The 17081-nt window shown below is 41.4% G+C and overlaps 1 protein-coding gene and 1 pseudogene across 12 annotated transcripts in view; one reads left to right on the top strand and one right to left on the bottom strand.

Annotated features, from left to right (window-relative positions):
- Positions 1–17081, bottom strand: part of LDAH (lipid droplet associated hydrolase) — a 182148-nt gene that overhangs the window by 47387 nt on the left and 117680 nt on the right. The window lies entirely within an intron of this gene.
- On the top strand, positions 11736–12421 carry LOC140908550 (uncharacterized; annotated as a pseudogene).

Genomic DNA, 17081 nt, shown 5'->3' with positions numbered 1-17081 from the left:
AAATATAAAGTGTTTTATGGTCCTCTGTTGAAAGATCCTGTGAAGGTGCACTGTTTCAACACTAGAAATGACACATGCACTTGCAAATTAAAAGTAAGTTATGTGAAATTTTAAATACAGATTTTTCTATCTGGTTTTGCTCCAAGCCAGCCTGCTGTATGCGTTCACCATCAACTTCTCACTTAAATAGCTAAGGCTCAAAGACCTGGATGGTTCAACCGATTGGTAATAGGATGCAGATCCTTTCACCTTCTGGTGTCCAATATAAATCTTGATAGCAACTGCAAGTTTTTGCCATCTGTCAGCCCTTTCATGGTATATATGAAATGGACTGATTTCCTAGTCCAGTTCCTAATTGAGTGGTGTGCATATCACTAATAGAAGCAACTGGCAACCTTGCTGGTAGCATGAACTGGGAGGCCAAGGAATGAACTGGCATAGAACCTGATTATATTTCACCATATGTCCCTCCAAAACAGATTGACATTAGCAGGGAAGTGTGGGGAGGTTTCCACTGCCACTGCCTATGAGATCTGGTATTTAATACCATCAGTTCATAGCTTTTCAAGTACATGTATGTCACATTCCAGGAAGCAATCCAGACCAGTGAGAGGTTGTGTTACCACCTGTCCTGTAACCCTGGGTGCCTGATAATGCTTTGCTGTGGTATATCCCAAGCTGGGACACTCACAAACAGCCAGACTGCATGCTGGTCACACCCTGAGTGTCTGTGTATAGTTACAGTCCTGGCCCAGCAGTTCTGACCCCAGAACCTGTTAGCAACACTCCAGTCATACTCTTACTTCCACCAGCCTGGGTTACTACTTACAGGGTGGCCACAACACACCCCCAGTCCCAAATTTTCTCCAAAAATATGTGTTCTTCACTATCCAGCCTTCTTCTGGGCTGTTCAGATATTAAAGGTCTGTTGTCTCTCTAAAGGGTCAATATTCAACAGCTTGCTACTTTAACTGGAGTTCCCAAACAGTTCAGTTTAAACACAACACAGGATTGGTTTAGATTAAAATATGAAACAAGTTTATTAACAAAAGAAGATAGGATGTTAAGTGAATTCAAGTATCAGATATTAAAGTCAGAAAGAGTAACAAGAGAAATAAAAATAAGTTTTAGCTACTACAAAGCACTTTAACAAGCTAGACTTGGTTCAAGGTAAAATCCTTACCACAGGTTCCCAGCAATACAATACGGCTGACCAAATTCTGAGGTCAGGATTTCCCCCCAAAGTCAAAGGGCTGGTTCCTTTGTCTTCTCAGGTGAGTGAGTCAGAGTGAGAGATTGGGGTGTTTTTGTCCCTTCAGTTTTATAGTCCACTCACCCTTTTGAAATGCATTTTCCTGGGGTTTACCCCTAAATAAAGTTCATTCCAGCTGTGAGGACAGAGACATGGAGTCTTGTGGTGAAAGAGGTTCCATGTTGTTTGCTAGAATGCAGAGCAATCTGTTCCTGCCCAGCTTTGTTGCCAAAGAATGGACACTTGACAGGTTATTGCCAGTCAACTTTGATGGCACCAGGCTAGAGCAGTGGTTCCCAAACTGGGATTTGTGAACCCTTGGGGGTTCGTGAAATGTTACAGGGTGTTCTCAGGAAAAAATTCCCTAATGGCGGACAGAGCTGTCCCTTGGGACCCCGGGCAGCATGGGGCCAGAAGCCTCAAGCCCCTGGACTTCCAAGAGCTAAGCATATCAAAGCAAGCATATCTATCACACTGAGGAGATTTAAACTTCAAGACTTCTTATAAGAAATGGAAAGGGAGGTGGATATTTTTTGTGGTTTTTAAAATTAAGTAGGCAGCTAGTACTGTTTTTAAAATTATCATGAAGAACAAGTTTAAGTTTTGCTGTAACCTGCGTTGTTTGCCCGGACTGCTCAAGACCTGAATGCTTGTGTTGGAGGAACTCTTTGAGTTGGCTTCTTAAATAGCTTCATGCTGTTTCACATCTGATACTCCTTGATGAAACATAGGAGCCTTGTCTTATAACAGGCTTATTCAAAGTGATACAGTACAAGCTATGAAAGTGAGATCTTGGAAGACTGCTGCCATTCTCATAATGTAATAAAAATACTGTAATGATTAATAATAGTGTGTAATAAGCATGTCATAAAACAAATTTTATATTTCCAAGATCACTGCTTTTATAATTTATACTCAGGTAAAGGAGAAAATCCCTGAAAATATTCATTTTTAGGAGGGGGTTCGTGAGACTTGACATTTTAGTGAAAGGAGTTCACAGGCTGTTAAAGTTTGGGAACCACTGGGCTAGAGGCATCAGCTTGTCTTTTGTCTTTGGGAAACCGGTTTACCCCCCTTCCCAATTGTCTGGTAAACACTTTTTAGTTATCATTTCAGCTTATGTTCATAACTTTTAATACACATATCGTACATACATTATGCAAGGATATTGATGATCAGTGAGTTATTCATTTTAAATGATACCTCACGAGGCATGTTTTGCACAAAGAGTATTACAATAATGTGAATACAGGTGTGTGATAGAGAGTGAGTACAGTGATGCTATCGGTCACAATGTAATCCCTGAGCTCAGACACATGGTCAATAGGAGATTTTATAAAACAGATTATAGGGAAACCAGATATGTAAGGGCAAGAGTGACTCCTCAGGGCAGAGAACAGTAAATCTCTTTTTGATATCACACAGACAGGTTAATTTCAAGGGTTTTTTTCAGGCAGGGTCTATAAATGCCTGACTTTGAATGGTACAACTGGCTTCATGTGATCATTCAGTATAAATTGCTATCCTCAGCGTTTGGGTACTGGTCTAAAACAATGAAAACTGATCCAGCCTGTAAACTACGTATAAACAAAAACATGCTTCTCTATTTCTGTAGCTTGACTTTCCGAGAGAGTAAAATGCAAACAGTACAATCTACCTGGGAGAGGGTAAAGTGCAAACAGCTTCAAAAATTACCAGGGATGATGCTAACTTAAAAAATAAATAGAGCTGGTTGGAACTTTCATTTCACTAAGCCAAAATGTTTTATGGAGTTTCCTTACTGACAGAATTTTATCTAAAAGGTTTTTGGTCCAGAGAGAGAAACAGACAGACTCTGGGCTTGTCTTCAGTGCTAAAGAAGGTGTATTTTTTACTTTTGGGTATCTAACATGCATGAGCTATCCTGAGATAAAAACCACAGTGAAAACAAGGCACTCTAGTTTTATTACAGTGTAAACTAGGTGAGGTCAATAATACCCTGCTTGGTGTTGCAATTACACTAGTTACACTAGCTGGGTTAGTATCATACATGCATGCACATGCAAGGGCTTATTTTACTGATGTTTCTACAATTTCTAGAGGTCTGGTGAGGAGATCAGAAGTTGAGGTTGATTTTTTTTTTTTAAACAGAGGGGTAAGTTGCACTACTGATAGGTTAACACCAGTGTTTTAAAACTTGAGTGCCACTTAACTTTAGGCACCAAAACAAGTGACATGGTCTTCAGAGGTGCACATTCCCCACACGTCCCATGGGAGCCAATGGGAACTAGGGATGCTCAGCTCATCTAAAATCAGGCCACTTATTTAGGTGGCAAATTCAGTCACCCAGGTAAAAATTGTACGTGTGTGTGTGTGTGTTTTTATACATATATAAAAAAGGGAGGGCAGGGAGAATAGTGTGAGAGCACATACATGGATACTGAAGAGATAAAAAGGGTTGTGATACTTTTTTTTTTCCAAGGAAGAAACCTGACTTGCCAGAGTAGGTGAATTCTGTTCTAAGCCCATCCGGATTCATCTGTTGTGTATCTTGGCTGTAAATGGACAAGTTATCTCTGTGTATATCATTTCACAGAGATGCTGCAGTTTTAAAACAGCAATGTTCTAGTCCATTGACAAAACTGTGGTTTCCATACTGTCAGAAATTGGAACTGGCTCGGAAATGACTTGCTCTCTCTATGTTAGTGACAGAATCAATGGCGGTTGCGGTTCACTTCCACTTCTAAAGGCAGAAATATTCTGAAGCTTGTCTGGCTCTGGCTGAAGAACCTGTTTTAAATTATTTGGGGTGTACAAACAGTTAATGTAATCACCGTTAACCATAAGAATGTAGGATGCAGATTCCATACCAGTTATGTAACTCACAGTTTACAATGAACTTAGAGATAAAATCAGCTGGCAGAAACAGGAAGCAATCCATTACTCTTTATAACTGATCCATTACAGTGACCCATGTTCAGTAAAGCGGTATCCAAGTACGATACTAAAACTCACATGCAGAATCTGCAGCCACACACCATCGATCCATATAAAAAAACATTAGCATGTAGAAATAAGGCATACTTTGAAATCACAAGACTGGAAAGAAATACAGTAAGGAAGTTTCAGAAAGCATTCTTAATAGATCACTGACTCCTTCAAGAATTTGTGGAAACCTAAGGCTGTTTGTCTGTCAAAAATAACACTTATTTTGATATATTTTAGTTCATCCCATGTATTAGTTTATTATTCCTCTGTTGCCTTGGCAGAGGAAAAGCCATTATCTGTCAGGTGAAACCTACTACATTTTTCAAAGATAACATAATGATGTACTTAACGGTAATCTACGGTCCACATTTGACTTGAGAGTGTCACATTAATCAACATTTCTTTTACTCAGCATGCAGGAACCTGCAGGCAAAATCCCTAGGGTCACGGAAATATACCCTACTTTATTAACACAGCTGTGCAGAGAAGGTATCCAAGTTAAAGCACATGACAAAACAGACATTTTCTTATGTTTCTCTCTCATCAAAGCACGATTTTCTAGACTCACCAATTCCGTTTGCTCTCTCTGTCCATATTTTAAACACTTGCACTCTCATTTGAAATCGACACACGAGAACTGCTGAGATACTGTCTTTTTCTCTGAATATAAAAAGATTTTTTATGCTCTAAATGAGTTTTCCTTGCACTGTATATTTAAAGTCAGTATTTTGTTAGTTATATTAGCTAGCCATTTACCTTCACATTAGATAAATACAACCACAGTATTATGTGACAGGGAACAATAGAATTAGGACAAAAAAAGATGCCAGGAAAGTTTGTGAACAAAGATACAAATATTTAAAAATTATTTCACTACAAGGGCTCCACCGCTGCTCCTGTGGCAGGGGCTGAGAGCTGCTGCTCCAGCCCCTAGGAGGCTGACTCAACCCCAGCCACTTTCCTGGTGGCCTGGGGTTGGCCACTGGTTGCTGCTCTAGTGGCCCCAGGGCTGACCGCTGGCTGCTGCTCTGGTGGCTCCTGCTCCAACAGCAATAGGGCTGACCCCCAGCAGCTGATTCAGACCTGCCACGGCTCCAACCCCAGCGGTGCTGACCTAACTCTGCTGATGCTTCAGCCCTGGGACTGTTTCTCTGGCAGCCCCGGGGCTGACTGTCGGTAGCTGCTCTGGTGGCCCCAGGGCTGACCGTTGGCCAGCTGTTCTGGCAGCTTGGGGGCTGCTCCTCCGGCAGCCCCGGTGCTGACAGCTGCTCCTGTCCTGCCCCAAAAGTAGTCCCAGAAGTCCTGGAAAGTCACAGAAACCATGACCTCTGTGACAGAATCATATTCTTACTCATTATACCTATTTTACAGACGGATAAACCGAAGTACAGGGGAGCTTAGTAACTTGCTCGAGGGTAGTTTCTGTATAAATGAAAGAGCCAGGAATACAGACACAGGCATGCTAGCTCCCGGTCCCCTGCTGTAACCACCAGATCACACTCCTGAGGAAGTGGAACTGATAGAGTACAAAGTCAGCAAACAATTTGAAGGAGAAAAAGCATGTTTGTGTAATCAATCCAAACTTTGGAGGGAAAGAGGGTTGTACTGTTCAGGAGTGCCAGTGTGTATTCTTGTAGTTGGTTAGTTCAAATAGATTCTTATGTTACCAAATGTAACCCGCCTGTATGTGCTGTTACATGGGTCAAGACGATCTCCCACTTAGGACATATGTTTTTTATACATCCAATTTTAATTTTCTATATTTTGCATTTAATAATAGCCCAGTTTCCATCTTGGTACTGGATCCTCCTCATTTTCATTATTCTCCCCTTCCCAAATCTCTCATTGTACAGCATGCAACCTATGTTAATGAGTAACGGTTTAGTGTAAGTGACAGAAAGAGGCACATTGCACGAATTTTCCATGGAAGTCACTGGCACATGAATAGCGACCTCATGCAGAGCATAAATTGTTTCACAAGTGAGCTTAACTAGTTGGACTATGCAATTCTCAGGAAATGCACTGTTAGGAAGTAAGTGTCAAAACTGTAAATTATACACTTGACTCTCTTCTAATGGGATTAAGGAATATTTGCTCCCCAAAAAATGTAAACTTCTTTGTGTGTATTTAACTGGCTGATGGCAATGCTTGTCAGTGCCACTTGAGTAAAGAGTCTGTCCCCGTTACTCAGTTTTCAGAACTCAGAGACTAATCCACGAATCATCACAGAGCCTCCTGGCGTGATTAGTTATAGGAATTCTCAGGATAGTGATCCCTGTGCTCAGTGTTAACTATTGGCAGGATCAGAGTGAAAATGTACTCATGCGTGGCTCTGAGCCCTGCAAGTCACCCATACACAACTCCAGCGGGAGAGACACAAACACTCTCAAAAGCAGAATTTATCTCCTAGCATCTGGGGAGTTTAGGAAAAGACAACAATTAATTGTCTGGATGCATTTTTAAGAAACTCCCTCCCTGCAAGCAAATCAGTACTCTGCTTGGGAGCAGTGGTGTGAAGACAGCAGTATAGCAGCATACAGTAAAGTGTTTAGACAAAGATGAAAATGTATTTACAAGTTCTGGACAGTAATTTTTTTAAAATGTACATATATACACTAATTCAAACAACTGTGCCCCAGGTACAACACCAAGGCATAAAAGCAAACCATCCTTAGGTGAGGATAAAGAGTGGTTGACATACAAATTGCTCATAATCCCAGTTTACCAGGTAAGTTTTGGATGTAAAAACACTTGATAATTTCTGAGATGTCTGCTATATGGTATTAGGCCTAGGGATGCTCCTGGGCCCCAGCCAATTCACTCCCAACCCAGATGCAAACCTACAATTCTTTGCTGGCTAGATTTAGTAAGGGCAACAGATCCCAATGCAGAGCTGTGTTGGATTCAACCTTGGATTCAAGGTTCAGTGTGTGGGTGAACCTCAGCCCCTATATGTGAATGAGTGGGCATGTGCTAAGGTTTTCTGTGAAACGTGGAAACCCGTGAGTCCCCTTCCCTGCATTCCCCTCAAAAGGCCCAAGACCATCCTTCTAACCATAGACATTATCAGGAAGAGAGTCCACCTCAACTGCTTTCTCTGAGAGCCTGGTTGACCTCCTCCAATGCCAGTTCAGCTACTCTATCCTCAAGAGTCTGTACTTGGTCTCTCAGGCCTATGAGCTGTTTGCACTGTGTGCATTCATACACCACCTGCCCAAAAGGAAGGCAACTGCACATGCAGCATTCAGTGCAATAAACTGGGTAGCCCCCATCCTGCTGCCGGACTTCTGCCTGCATTATTTTTACTCTTGCAGGGGTTTTTGTGGGGGAAGGACCAAAAAAAATTCCACCATGGCTAAACAGCAGAGTAAAAGAGGTGGTTAGAGGCAGAAAGGCATCCTTTAAAAATTGGAAGTCAGATCCTAGTTAAGAAAATAGAAAGGAGTATGAACTCTGGCAAGTCAAGTGTAAAAGTATAAGACAGGCCAAGAAAGAATCTAAAGAGTACCTAGATAAAAACACACAAACTAACAGCATTTTTTTTAAATACATCAGAAACAGGACTTCTACCAAACAGTCAGTGTGGTATTGGCAATTGAGGTGCTAAGGGAGCACTCAAGGAAGACAAGGCCATTGAGAAGAAACTAAATTAATTCTTGTCAGGGTTCCCTCCCCACTCTGAACTTTGGGATACAGATGTGGGGACCCGCATGAAAGACCCCCTAAGCTTATTTCTACCAGCTTAGGTTAAAACTTCCCCAAGGCACAAATCCTTTCCTTGTCCTTGGATGGTATTGCTGCCACCACCAAGTGATTTAGACAAAGATTCAGGAAAAGGGTCACTTGGAGTCCCTGTTTTCCCAAAATATTCCCCCAAGTCCCTTCACCCCCTTTTCTGGGGAGGCTTGAGAATAATATCCTCACCAATTGGTACAATGTGAGCACAGACCAAACCCCTTGGGTTTTAGGACACTGAAAATTAATCAGGTTCTTAAAAGAAGAATTTTATTTAAAAAAAAAAAGTAAAAGAATCACACTTGCAAAAATCAGGATGGAAGGTACTTTTTACAGGGTAATAAAAAGATTTTAAACACAGAGGATTCCCCTCTAGGATCAGCTTCAAAGTTACAAAAAAAAACCCCAAAAACAAAAACAAACCCAAAACCCCAGGAATAAAACTCACTCTTAGCATAGGGAAAATTCACAAGCTAAAAGAAAAGATAATTTAATGCATTTCCTTGCCATTACTCACAATTTTTGTAATCTTAGATGCGCATTTCAGGTATGTTTTCAGGAGATATATTTCCTGCCTGGTCTCTCTCTCCCCATCCAGAGAGGGAACAAAGAGAGCACAAACAAACCCTCCCCCCTCAGATTTGAAAATATCTTCTTTCCTCATTGGCCCTTTTGGTCAGGTGCCAACTAGGTTTTTCGAGCTTCTTACCGCTTCAGGTAAAGATTCAGTACAGGAGGGATTTTATGCTACCCTTAGCTGTATGTTTATGACAATTCTTTACATTGATCTTCACTGCAGAAGATGTGGGAGAGATCCCACACCCGATCCATTCTTTTCAGGTGATAAATCTGAGGAATTGTCCCAGACTGAGGTGTCAATAGAGGAGGTTTTGGAACAAGTTGCTCAGTTAAACAGTAATAGGTCACCAGGACCAGTTGGTATTTACCGAAGAGTTCAGAAGGAACTCAGATATGAAACTGCAGAACTACTAACTGTGGTATGTAACCTATTGCTTTAATTAGCCTCCGGGCCAGATGACTGGAGGATAGCTAATTTAACACTTATTTTTTAAAAAGGCTCCGGACGTGATCCTGGCAATTGCATGTTGGTACGCCTAACTTCAGTACCAGGCAAATTAGTTGAAACTACAATAAAGAACAGAATTATCATATGTGCAAACACAGTATGTTGGGGAAGAGTCAACACGGCTTTTGTGAAGGGAAATCATGCCTCATCAATCTAAAATCCACCAGAAAATATAATTATGTTATATAATCCCATGGTATGTCTATACCTTGAATACTGAGTTCAGTACTGGTCATCTCATCTCAAAAAAGATATATTAGAATTGGAAAAGGCATAGAGAAATGCAACAAAAATGATTAGGGGTATGGAACAGCTTCCATAGGAGGAGAGATTAAAAAGACTGGGACTGTTAAGGGCGGAAAAGAGATGACTAACAGGGATATGATAGAGGTCTATAAAATCAGGAATGGTTTTGAGATAGTGAATAGGGAAGTGTTATTTACCCCTTTACACAACACAAGAATGAGGGGTCACTCAATGAAATTAATAGGCAGAAGATTTAAAACAAACAAAAGAAGTAATTCTTCACACAACACACAGCCAATCTCTGGGACTCATTGCCATAAGATGTTGTGAAGGACAAAATTACAACTGGGTTCAAAAAAGAATTAGATAAGTTCATGGAGGATAGGTCCATGAATGGCAATTAGCCAAGGTGGTCAGGGACACAACCACATGCTCCAGGTATCCCTAAACCTCTGACAGTCAGAAGTGGGGACTAGATGACAGGGAATGGATCATTTGAAATTGCCCTATTCTATTAATTCCCTCTGAAGCATCTGGCCACTGTCAGGCAGCAGGATACAGGGTTAGATAGACAACTAGTCTGACCAAGCATGGCTGTTCTTATATATAGCTTAACTTATATTTAGGGCTGTCAATTAATCAGTTAACTCAAGTAATTAAAGTAAAACAAATTAACTAGATTAAAAAAAATCACAATTAATCGCAGTTTTAATCACACTGTTGAACAACAGAATACCAATTTAAAGTCATTATAAATATTTTTGGATGTTTTTCTACATTTTCAAATATATTGATTTCAATTACAATATAGAATACAAAGTGTACAGTGGTCATTTTATATTATTTTTGATTACAAATATTTGCATTGTAAAAAAGATAAACAAAAGAAACAGTATTTTTCAATTCACCTCACACAAGTACTGTATTGCAACCCCCTTATTGTGAAAGTACAACTTCCAAATGTAGAATTATTTTGGTTTTTAGGGAAGTCATTAATTGCAGTCAACACACGATTAACACAAAACAAATTAACGCTTTTTTTTTAAACAAGTGTTAATCGCACGCCTCTGTTTTGATCATCTTCACTTATTGTACTTCATTGCTTCACAGACATTGGCACCGTTCTACTGTGTTCTAATGATCTAGAGTGATTAAATATCAGAAAAAGTTAATGGAGCAAAGCAGCAAAAGTTCAGGTCTTTTGAATGGGAAACGTATTTTTAAAAAACTTCCAGAAGGTTCTCTGGATAAAAAGACGGTTATCATTAGCTGAGTTCCAATACTATCGAAGTACTTCAAGTCTGCAGTACCACCTATGTGCTAAATATGCTTTTGCCTCCAGTTCTTGTGCTACAAAAAACCCACTGACAGCAAATGAATCCCACCAATCGTGACAGAGTAGGCTTACAGAGTTTCAGGATCGCTGCACATCCATGGATCAAACAAAGTACAACACCGTAACCAATGCTACTGCAAAGTGGATAGCTATGGACTGCAGACCACTTAACATTGTAAATGACAGAGGGCTAAGAGATATTATTCAAATTGCATCTTCCAATCAGTCATACACCTTGCCTTCCCGAGGACCCATTGCAACACAAATACATGACCTATATCACAATGAGCAGACTACAAATTTGGAGCTTCAGAAAATGCACTAGCTGTTGCTTTGTCTGGTGATCACTGGACATCCTTGAGCAAGCAATGCGATCTTGGATCACGGCACACTTGACTGACACTGCAGTTTGTTTAACAAAAAGAAAAGGAGTACTTGTGGCACCTTAGAGACTAACCAATTTATTTGAGCATGAGCTTTCGTGAGCTACAGCTCACTTCATCGGATGCATACCGTGGAAACTGCAGAAGACATTATATACACACAGAGACCATGAAACAATACCTCCTCCCACCCCACTGTCCTGCTGGTAATAGCTTATCTAAAGTGATCATCAAGTTGGGCCATTTCCAGCACAAATCCAGGTTTTCTCACCCTCCGCCCCCCCCACACAAACTCACTCTCCTGCTGGTAATAGCCCATCCAAAGTGACCACTGTCTTCACAATGTGTATGATAATCAAGGTGGGCCATTTCCTGCACAAATCCAGGTTCTCTCACCCCCTCACACCCCTCCAAAAATCACACACACAAAATCACTCTCCTGCTGGTAATAGCTTATCCAAAGTGACCACTCTCCCTACAATGTGCATGATAATCAAGGTGGGCCATTTCCAGCACAAATCCAGGTTTTCTCACTCCCCCACCCCCATACACACACAAACTCACTCTCCTGCTGGTAATAGTTAGGTAATAGCCCATCCAAAGTGACCACTCTCCTTACAATGTGCATGGTAATCAAGGTGGGCCATTTCCAGCACAAATCCAGGCTTTCTCAACCCCCCGGGGAACACACACACACACACACAAACTCACTCCTGAAGAGAGACATTATAGCTCAGTGATACTGATTTTGAAAATGTGCTGGCAAAATGTAGACAACATGTGGGTCATTTCAAACACAGTCCAGCTAACAGTACAGAGTTAGAAATACAACAAGCTGCAAATAGGCAGAAACAAGAACCTCTTGGACAACTGATTTCAACCAGATGGAACTCTGCATTGGGTATGGTTCATGGCCTGCTTAGAAATAAAGTCGTTATCAGGGCTACATTCGCTCTTCAAAAGCACCATCTATCAGTGCCAACAGGTAGAGACTTTGAAAACCTGCAAAAGCTAGAAACGCTACTTGAACCCCACAGATTTGTGGCTGAACAACTTGGGGAAGAATTGTATGTCTGCGGCTGCATGGTTTTACCCGCATTCTGCCATATATTTTGTGTTACGGCAGTCTCGGATGGCAACCCAACATATGTTATTTGATTTAAAGAACACTTTCACTGCAGATTTGACAAAACACAAAGAGGGCACCAATATCAGATTTCTAAAGATAGTTACAGCACTTAGGGTGGTTTAAGACTCTGAAGTGCCTTCCAAAATCGGAGAGGGACGAGGTGTGGAACATGCTGTCGAAAGTCTTAAAAGAGCAACACTATGATGCGGAAACTACAGAACGTAAAGCTCCAAAAAAGAAAATCAAGCTTCTGTTGGTAGCATCTGACTCAGATGATGAAAATTAAGGTGCGTCGAAGCCCACCTCTTGGTGCCAGCTGGTAGAGGGCACAGCGTTATAGGGATCTCCTGGCTCTGGTCTCTACATAATGGTCATCAAAGAGTGTCCTGTAAGAATGTGTCACGCTGGTCATCATAATCATTGCAAAACTCATATATGGATAATATTTGAGGAGTTGTGTACATATATACTGAAAATTATGCTCTTAAGGAAGAAGTCCCCAATTTTCTCCATCATATCCACCCTTACCGGTAATGAAATCTATTCATACCCCCAAGGAGCTGCAGGCGGGAGCTGGGGTGGGCATGGAGCTAGGGCCAGGAGCCGAGGCCGGCGCTGCATCTGGGGCCACGGCAGGGAGTGGGGACTGGGGCCCGGAGGCGAGAGCCGAGGCCAGGGCCAGAGCTGGGGCTTGGCCTGAGTGGAAGTGGGGGCAGAGCTGGACTGGGTGGCTCTTCTTCCCCACCCCTCCCTCTGGGCCCCACTCGGGGGGGTACGCCCCACAGTTTGGTGACCACTGTTTTAAGGTCCGTGAATTGGGTCTGGTTACCAGAACGTGACAAACAAGTTTCTTTCAGGCAAGGGACACTTATCTACCTGTCTGGCTACATATAGACTGAGTATTGTATATTCACAATGAACTCCTGTTTAAATCTAAGCAAAATGCTAATCAAGTGATTGCAAAGAATCTAGGTCAGGTCTATACAGGAAAAAACAAGTGAAGACTGTGGCTGGTCAGATCTACATCTGGGTGTGCACAGGTACACCCTGTGCACACCCAGTTATCCTTCACTGAGGGGACAAGTTGCCAGCTGACATGTCTTATGAACAGAGGATTACAGCTGGGCTGGCTGTTTAATGCTGGGAGAGACACTTCAGGTGAGCCAATCTTTATAAGTCAGGGGAATGTCAAGTAAGTTAAATTTAGGCTCTACAAATCATATATAAATGTTTCCATTAATTCTACTTGCTTCTTTTCAAATCTCTTCTCTTTATTCAATAAACTTTTACTTGTTTTCACTATAAATACATCTAAGCGCTGTGAGTGGGGTGAAGCGCTGCTCCTAAGGTGAAACTGGTCAGCTGGTGTGTAGTGTCCCATTGGGGAACAGCAAATCTGTGAAGTCTATGAGTGTCCAGTGGAACAGGAGCTGGAAACTCCAGGGGGATGCTCTGAGGACTTGGGGGTTGGAGTATGCTTATCCCTGCAGAGGGACAGCGGAGCCTGTGCTGACTGAGAGAGGAGTGCTTGGGTTGCCTGCGGCTGGTGGAGTCAAGGAGCTGATCCTGGAAGGCCTAGACAAGGTTTCCTCACACTAAGGGCAGGTAGTAGCAAGGTTCCTAACAACTCTGGGTACCCTTGGGATGGGTGGCAATGTGTAATGCTTCCCAATTCCTCACTGCACTGCATTCCAAAGCAGGCTGCTTTCCTCCTCCTCCTCGCTGCCCAGGAGAGAGCAGGAGTTGGGGAAACAGAGCACAAGAGAGACGGTCTTGCTGATATCAGTTCTGAGCGACAATAGCCTAGAGCAGCAATTGCAGGTAAAGTCCTGCTCGGTCCCTGAAGTCCCAGGATGGAGCCTCAGTTTCTCCGTGCAGATGGTACACATACAGACTGATATACATAGCAAAGGACATGAGCATGCTCAGTGCAGATGGAATCTTCAGAGAATTTAGCTGCTAGACTAACAATTCTCTAATATTGTGGGACCAACATGGCTACAAGAATACTGCATACAAGCCTCTACTGAGCATGTACGAACTGAGATTTTTTTTTAAAGGCTCATAATTTGGCCAAATCCAAATAATTTTTCATGGGAAGAGCAAAAGACATGTCTCTGACAATAGGGCAACCCCACAGCCAAATTTCAAGTCCCTGCTAGAAAGCTAGAAAGTTTAAAAAATTCTTACAACCAATTTTTAACATTTATTTTAAACATGTTAAAACTATGTTTCCTCTAATCTCATTCTCAGAAATGGCTGAAGCATTTTCGCGGAAATAAAAAATCAGCCTCAGATAGACACCCTGAAGGGTTCATGTAGCGTTCATGCACCTGGAAACAGTCAGGGCACACCCTGACTGTTGTGTAGGAGCAATGCACACACTGCTCTGTTCTATCCAAGGACATGGACCATGAAAACATGGACCATCTGGGAAGTCAAAATAAGGACATCAGCCGTGGGAAGCTTCCTCGGCCGAAGCTCAAGGCCTGAGAATAAAGATTGTAGTAGATAGAGGCTAGTAAATAGGAATATTAATCAAAGTCATATTATTTCCTTTGTTGATGCCTTTTGCGGTCGGTTGGGGTATGTGATGCGCAGGGGGGAGAGAAATAAAAGAGGTGGAAAAGCTGACAGGGGTAATCCCATCAGCAGACCAGCCTGCTTGCTTGCCTAAAGCCGTGTCCTGTCTTGTATTGAACCGCCACAACACCCAGTCGGGAAAATTTCAGTCTGAATGATTAAAGTTAGCGGTCGTTATGAGCAAATGAAAACAGTTCATATAATGGGAAGTGTAGGGCAAACTGTGTGTTGCTACTTGTGCCACTCTTAATAATAACCAACATCATAAGAGTTCAATGAAAGCTAATTAATGTTTGTACTGAATTTTAAAATGTAAACACTAGTCAAATACTGAGTATTATTAGTATTTGGCACCTCAGGCCCAATCCTCCAAATATTTATGCATGTTCTATAAGTAAGTAGTCTAGTTGAAGTCAATGAGATTACTTGTATGAATAACATTAAGCATGTCTGTTTGCAAGATGGGAGCCCAAATTATCTGGACTGCAAATTCTTTTTGCAGGGGCCTTCTTTTATATGTGTTTGATTATATGATGGGATTGTCTGCAATAGAAGAGGACTGAACTCGATGACCCAGGAGATCCCTTCCAGTATACGTCTACCACTGTGCAAATAAATAAAAGCACCAGCATCCTACAATCATATTTGGCTATCACTACGTGGTACTAGATCAACAAAACTGCACTCTTATGACAACTGATCCAAAAGTAAATCTGTTCAGACCATTTTCATCCAACTACAGGCATTTTTTGTTTGTTTTTCAAATCAATCAGGAAAGGTTTCTGTAAAACAAAAAACATTTACTACTGTTAAATAATCCAAGCGGGTTACAAAACTATCAAAATGTATTGCGCTTAAATACTTTGGCGTAATTCTGGTCGTTGGCTTTAGCGAGCAGGTGCTGGGTGGTGTCAGTGGCCTGTGACATACTGGCCATCTGAGCAAATGATCTGGTGGTCTCTTCCGGCCTTAAACTCTATGACTCTATAAAATGTACTCATTCCCAGTCGTACACCCAGTCTCTCTTCTTGTTCCTCTGGAAGGTAATACTGTTTGGTTTCATTTCAACTTTCCTCTTTGTACAGAAGGGAGACCATGGATTGTATCTCTTGGGATATCCTTGGGGTATGGGGTATATACACATCTGCGATGAAGTGGTCTCCTAACATTACTACAACTGCTCTACACTACTGCAGCTGTACTTTAGCACAACTCTCTACTTCTCCCCTACACCCAACTCTCAAAGACAACCTGAAAAGTTTCAATCAGTCTAACCGTATAAGATAGCTAAGATTTATAACACAGAGGTAAGAGGCAAGTCTCTCAATTGGAAAAGGTCTCCAAATAAGTTTTCTATCAAGATGAACCATATATACACCATCTTTCTTATTGTATACAGTTATTCATTGTGTAAGGTACTGAGGCTCTCACAGTCAGTACTCCTATTGCTGATGAGAATATTTGAATCCAGTTGGGCTGAGGCTAAGGTACATCCTTCAAGGCAGAGTCACGGTCAGATGTTGGTCACATCTGAACTGGAACCAGAAAATAGGCTCTTCCTGATTTTGGATTGGACCTAGACATTACATTGTAAACAATTATACAGATCTATGAATTTATTAATATAAATAAAATAAATTAACAGGTGGTTTGGAATTGAAGCTCTGATTTGGGTCCATCTCTAATTATAAACTTAAATAAAAATAGTTTCCTTGTATCCATAGAATGCTTTCAGACATTTTGCTTTGGAACTTTGGGATCTGTTATTGACAAATACAGGGGATCAGACTAGTGACTCATCTTGTCCAGTCTCCTATCTCAGACACTGGCCAGTACCAAAAGCTTCAGAGGAAGGTACAAGAAGGTTCACAATGGACAATGATGGAATAGTTTGCTTCCAGGTGAAGTTTCTTCCTAACTTCTGTCAATTATTCATTGTCTTCTGGCCTGAGACATGAGAGTTTACATCCCTATTTTTTAAACTTGTCTGCTGTAACTGTGGTGTTCTCATTAGCCACATCAATCTGTGTAATCCTTTTTTGAACACTACTAAGCTCTCAGCCTCAATGACACATAAAGAAACATAAGACAGGGTTTTTCATCATACTAGGAATTATCTTGTGACTAAGCAATGAAACAGGCTGCTCTGTTTACAAGCTTCCTTTGGGTTGACTCACATTTATTTGTAGTTTTCAAGAAAACAGGAGCAAGACAAATCCTGGACAGCATGAGGCTAAAACAAAGCCATTTGATTCAAGAAATTTACAATGGGAATCTTGAGATCTATCCTTGCGTCCATTGACCCAGGGGATTTTCTCGCACTAGCAGAACTAAGAGACCTATTTACCTGAAAAACTGCAACT

Source organism: Lepidochelys kempii, chromosome 3 (genome assembly GCF_965140265.1).
Source record: "Lepidochelys kempii isolate rLepKem1 chromosome 3, rLepKem1.hap2, whole genome shotgun sequence".
Classification (NCBI taxonomy): domain Eukaryota; kingdom Metazoa; phylum Chordata; order Testudines; family Cheloniidae; genus Lepidochelys; species Lepidochelys kempii.
This window is presented reverse-complemented; position numbering and strand designations above follow the sequence as displayed.